The sequence below is a fragment of the Apium graveolens genome, chromosome 8 (assembly GCF_009905375.1).
Source record: "Apium graveolens cultivar Ventura chromosome 8, ASM990537v1, whole genome shotgun sequence".
Taxonomy (NCBI): domain Eukaryota; kingdom Viridiplantae; phylum Streptophyta; class Magnoliopsida; order Apiales; family Apiaceae; genus Apium; species Apium graveolens.
The window spans coordinates 86,611,021-86,617,105 of record NC_133654.1 but is presented as its reverse complement, the minus strand read 5'-3'; the positions used below and the strand labels follow the sequence as shown (position 1 = coordinate 86,617,105).

General features: G+C 32.8%; 1 long non-coding RNA gene across 1 annotated transcript; it reads right to left on the bottom strand.

Moving 5' to 3' along the window:
- Positions 1 to 812: 812 nt before the first annotated feature.
- On the bottom strand, positions 813 to 6,085 carry LOC141679109 (uncharacterized). The gene is made up of 2 exons (XR_012558032.1): positions 5,765 to 6,085; positions 813 to 1,316 (listed from the first exon to the last, which is right to left on the bottom strand). It is a non-coding gene; the product is annotated as an uncharacterized LOC141679109 (long non-coding RNA).

Here is a 6,085-nt window from a genome sequence, read left to right as displayed (position 1 = left end):
ACATGAAAATACATATTTAAAATTGTTGCCAATTACATATACGATATTCTGATTATAATACCAGAACTGGTTATCATTAATACTAAGCTGCCTAAGATTTTTGACATATTAAGCAGTAAACTTGTTATATTCGATGTAGTATATAAGACTTAAATTGTGCTTTTGCTTCAACCATAAGAATTTGAAAATTCGAAACCTTACTTAATTATATTTTAAAACCCACACTTTTAATTCGAAAAAATATATATTTATTTTGTAAATAACAGTTTACAATTTTTAACTTTTAATACAAAATATATTATGCATTCCGTAACAATTTTCTATTAAAAATGTTTATATTTTGTGAGGTAAAATTGGAATTTAAGATTTTATTTAAATAATAATAACTTTAAATATTTTTAAATTAAACGAAAAGTTAGAATTTCAAATTACAAAAATAATATCAATGTAATTATTTTAAATTTTACTTGATTTAATTTTTTTTAATTATATATATGTATTATGATTAACTTGATTATATATATAACCATATATTTGCTTGAATATTTCTTTAGTTATTTAGCGTTATGATTAATTTACCCCATTAATAATAAAAAATAGCTATGATTTTTTTGTGTAAAATGTGGAGTTGCAAAATACTATTAACTCTACTTTAAAGAAAGCGGAACTAAAAATCTCATTAGAGTCGTATGTCTTAAGATTCATACTTTCAATCAAACCATGTGTATATTGTTAATAAAATGTACAGAATTGTGTAAATGTATCTACATTATGAACTAGACTCAAAGTCTTTAAAGAGAAAATGTACTAAATTAGAATCAGAAAACTAATGCTCATCTATTATATATACATTGTAACTAAATTCTGTTATGATAAAGAGATGTGGAGGTGTGATGTGATAAGTAGAGGTGACAAGTAGTCGTGGTGTGCATAAAGTGATAAGTAGACACTCATATTCGTAATAGCCCCCCAGATTGAAGAGGTTGTTTGACATTCAATATGTGTAATAATTTCCAATGCTGAGAACGTCAAAGGCCTCTCGTAAAAATATCAGTAAGTTGCAAATTACTGAGAAAATAATGAGGTTGTATAAGCTGATATTGCACTTGTTCACAGATAAAATTACAGTCTAAAGCGAAATGTTTTTTCTTTGGATGAAAAATGGGGTATGTAGCAATATCTAGTGTTTCTTGATGTCACTATAAACCATGACAAGTAAATTTTGAGAAACTTGTAAAACAGAGAGAATGAGATTAAACCAGGAGACCTCAAAAGCAATGTCACCAATGGCACGTAATTCACCCCCAGCGGTGAACCTGGAAACAACCTTCTATTTAGTAGAATGCCAGACAACAAAAGAAGTACCAAACATTAAGCACATTCCAGTAATGCTTTTGAGCATGCTTGAGGAATCAAGAGAATAACCTCAATCACTATCACAAAACGCTTCAAGTTATAAAGTAGAAGAAGCGGGATTAAACAGGCCCAGAAAAGGAGTAGGCTTTAAGTAATGTAAGACATATTGTACTGCCATCATGTGAGTCACTCGAGGAGATTCGAGAAATTGGCTAAGACGATGAACTGCATAAGTAATATAAGGCCTCGACACTGTCAAATACAGAAGCTTTCCCATAAACTTTCGATAAATGGTTGGATCATCTAGAAGGACCCATCAGTTGGTGAGAATTTTACATTAGAATCAATAAGAAGGGGCTTCAAGCAGTAAATCATGGATTAATTTTTGTTGATGAAGGTAAAAACCGTCAGTTGTACGATGAATTTCAAGCCTAAGATAATATTTGACTAAACCCAGGCCCTTAATTGTGAAAGTGTCATGTATAATCGATTTAACACGAGAGATAAAATTAGTGCTAGTAACTGTAAATAGAATGTCATCAACAGAGACCAAAACAATAATAATAATGCCTTAATCTTTATAAATGGGCATAAAATAATCAGCAATAGCTTGAGTAAAACCAAGTTCAAGGAGTACAGAGGCCAATTTCTCAAACCAAAGTCACGAGTCCTGCTTGAGGTCATAAATTGATTTGTTAAGAAGGCATACAACACTAGTCCCATAAAGAGGACGGCCTTTGGGCAATTCCATGTAGACTTCTTCTGGTAAATCACCTTGCAAAAAGGCGTTTATTCACGTCTAATTGATGAATATCCCACTATTTAGCAGAAGCCAGAGCTAAAATTATATGAACAGTAGCCATTTTAGGAACGGGAGAAAACCTGTTATGGTAACCCATACCTTATATCTGTGTATAACCCTTAGCATTGACACGAGCTTTGAATTTGTCTAGAGACCCATCAGCCAAATATTTGTACTTTATACACCCACTTGCACTTACTACCTTTTTGTTCGAAGGAGTAGGAACTATATTCCAAGTGTTATTACTTTCAAGAGCATGTAGTTCCTTGTTCATGGCTCGACCCACCTTTCATCTAAAGCTGCTTGATTATATGTAAAAGGTTCTCGAAAGGCTGTCTGCGGACTAACACTATAGGAATAAATCTGGGGAGGTGGAGAATAAAGAGAGAAGCTATATCTAGTGGAGTTAATGGGATAATTCAACAGAGTTGTATTTGCTTTAGCTTATCCAACAGGAGTACTATAATCTTTCATCCATATGGGTTTCAATTTAAGATGAAGAGGGACACGAGGAACAAATAATGGTACAGACTCAGGTGTAGACAACTCTAGAGATAAATCTTGTGAATTAGGTGGTGACACAACAAGGTCTTGTGAAATGGATGGTGACGCATCAATGTCATGGCTTTCAGAAAAAGTATTAGTAGATGTAGGTGGAGTGTTTGTCTTAGCATTAAAAAAAAGAATCATCCATGTGAGGGGTGTAGGCAATATATCATCATTATTAAAATATGAGACATGAGGAGTAAAAATCGGTGTAAGAGAGTGCTTTAAATCTCTAGCAAAAGAAAATTGGTATTCAATAAACGCAATATATCGTGAAATATGAAACTGACGTGTATGTGGGTCGAATAACTTATAACCCTTTTGTGTCACAGACTACCCAAGGAAAAGCACTCCTACAACCCTAGGTGACAACTTATCCAAATTTTTATAGTCATATGAGCTAAACAATCAAAAACTCGTAAATGTTCATAAGGAGTTCAATTTAAAAGCTTCTCATGAGGAGTAGCATACCCATGAACAGTATTAGGGATGTAATTAATGAGGTATGTTGATGTAAGAATGCAATTACCCCAAAAAGAAGGGATAATTTAGCTTAAAATATTAAAACTCGTGATAATTTTAATATGTTATCGTGTTTACGCGTTACACGCCCAATTTACTAGGGCCTTTAAGGGCATCTTTGTGATAAACAGTCCTTTGTGTTGATAGAAAAGAGGCCAAATCTTTTTTATAAATCCCTCTGGTTATCAGGACGAATGTATTTAACAGTGGTATTAAATTAAGTACAAATGTAAGCAAAAAAATCATTGATGGACTGAAAAACATGTTGTTTAGTAGGCAAGCAAATGGTCCAAAATATATCTAGTATAATCATCCATCAAAGTTAAAAAGTGCTTACAACCAGAATATATATGAGACTTATACGGACCCCACACATCACAATGTATTAGCTCGAAAGAAGTATGAGCATGTGACTGACTAGAAGTAAATGAAAGCTTACATTACTTGGCCAAAGGATAAATGTTATATGGTGTAAGATTGTTTAAAACTTTATAAGAAGTATTGAAATTTGAAATTTTGGACAATATATGGGATGGAATGTCCCAAATATATGTGCCAAATTGAACTATCTGAAGGAGAGTCAGCAACAGCAAGGAAAAAATTTACCGGAGTATTAAAAAGTTGATAAAGCCCTCCAATGATGTCCAATGATGTTACCAAGAACCAATCCCTTATTTTGGTATTGGTCATGCTGATAACATTTTGTAGAGGTGAAAATAACAGTTGAATGAAGTTGTGCAGAAAGTTTGCTAACATACAAAAGATTAAAGGTAAAAGTTGAAATAAAAAGCACTTCAGGAATAGACATGGACAGGGGATGTAACCAAAAGGAAACCATGTGAGTAAATGTGACATTTTCCCATTTGAAAACTTCACAGTCAAAGGAGTAGAAAGAGTGTGAACATTATGCATAGAATTTATATCACAGCACATGTGATTTGTAGCTCCCGTATCAAAAACCCAAGTATGTGGTGACAAAAGTGTGAAAGAGAAAAGTGAAAAAGTAGTACCTTCCATGTCTATAGCATGTCTAAACTGATATTTAGGAACTTGGAATTAAAACCACATTTATTCAAATACAGCATAATGGAATTCAACTGAGTGTAGAGCATCCATTTTAGATGTTAAAAGCTGATCATTAGAAAAATCAGTTGCTCAAGTCTATGTGCTTGGAACATGCATAACTTATGGCTTAATATCAGTAGCCTTGACATTTGAGTTAGAGAGCTGGCATTTGCCTTTATTATTTGGATAGAATGGGTGGTCAACTGGATACCGACTAGTTTGTAGCAACATTCTTTGGTATGTCCTTTAATATGGAAATGTGCACATTCTTGCACAGGATGAGTCATGTCACTAAACTTATTTTGAACATAAGCAGTAGGATGATTCTATGGTTTTAAGACATTCATCATCATTACAACAGGTGAGGAGGTAGAACTATAAAATTAACGATGTCTTTCATCTTGTTTTAGCAACATAAAGGCCTGATTGACAATAGGCTAATGGATCATCATAAGCAATTGTCCCCTAGTTGCAGTATAACTTACATATAATCCCATTAGAAACTGTATTAAATTCATTTTCTCAAGTTGCAATTCCAATTTCTTAGTAGCTTCACATGTACAATTCACAATAGATTCTAAAGCTTTAATCTAATCCCAATAGCCTTTTAACTTGTGAAAATAGAACTCAATCGAGTTATTTCCTTGTTCGAGCTTAAAGAGATCTTGTCGAGTTTCATATTACTTATAACCACTAATGATAGAGAAACGTTCATTGAGCTCACTCGAAACTGTAAATGCACTATCTAGGTAATTCAAATTATTGTTAATGCCATCTGAGACATTGTTTAAGATCCAGGTAATGATCATATCATTCGCACGCTTCCAATACACAAAAAGAGGAGAGTCATTCGCAGGAACGGTAAAGTCTCCATAAACATTCACAAACTTATTTTTATTAGATAAGGCAATCTGCATAGAGCGCTTCCAGGAAGCATAATTCTCAGATCCTAACAATTTATTGGAAATCAAAACACTTCTTAGTTGATCGTTATTGTGCGGATAGAGTGGATGCGAATTATTATCAATGACTGGAGAATAGGATTAAGAGTTTGTACGAGTGTTGAGATCGTGAACATGAGTGTAATTTGTATTAAGAGGTGTGGAATTTTGTGGAGATGAAGTATTTGTAGAATTACGAGTTCTGTTGATACTTCTCAACACAGCATTCGCATATGACATTCAAGAAAACTTAAGTAAATCAATGAAGACAGATAAAAAATAGATCAAAGACAACTCAACAGATCAACAAATAAACAAATCAACAAAGTGATGAAGATTTGTGAATAGATCGACCGATAAAATCAATAAACAATCAAGAAATAATGAACAATGAGTATGATATAATCAATTATAGTAAGCATATCAATCTATAATCAATTTACGCATATCAGGCTTGAATTTACTTGAAATGTTGATGAAGATGTATAAAAAACTGATCTTTTAGCAACTAAAACACGAAAAAATTACTTACAAATTGCTTACGGATAGTGCGAAGATGATGAAGATCATCGACAGAAATGCGGAAGATTGTGCTCTGATACAATCTTAAGATTGTGCTCTGATACAATCTTAAGATTGATACATTCAATTAAACCATGTGTATATTGCTAATGAAATGTTTGTAAAAGTAACTACATTATGAACTGGACTCGAAGTCTTTACAGAAAGAGAAAATGAACTAAAGTGAAATTAGAAAACTAATGCTCATCTATCAGCTAATATATACATTGTGACTGAATTCTGTTATGATAAGAGGTGTAGAGGTGTGACGTGATAAGCAGAGGTGATCAGT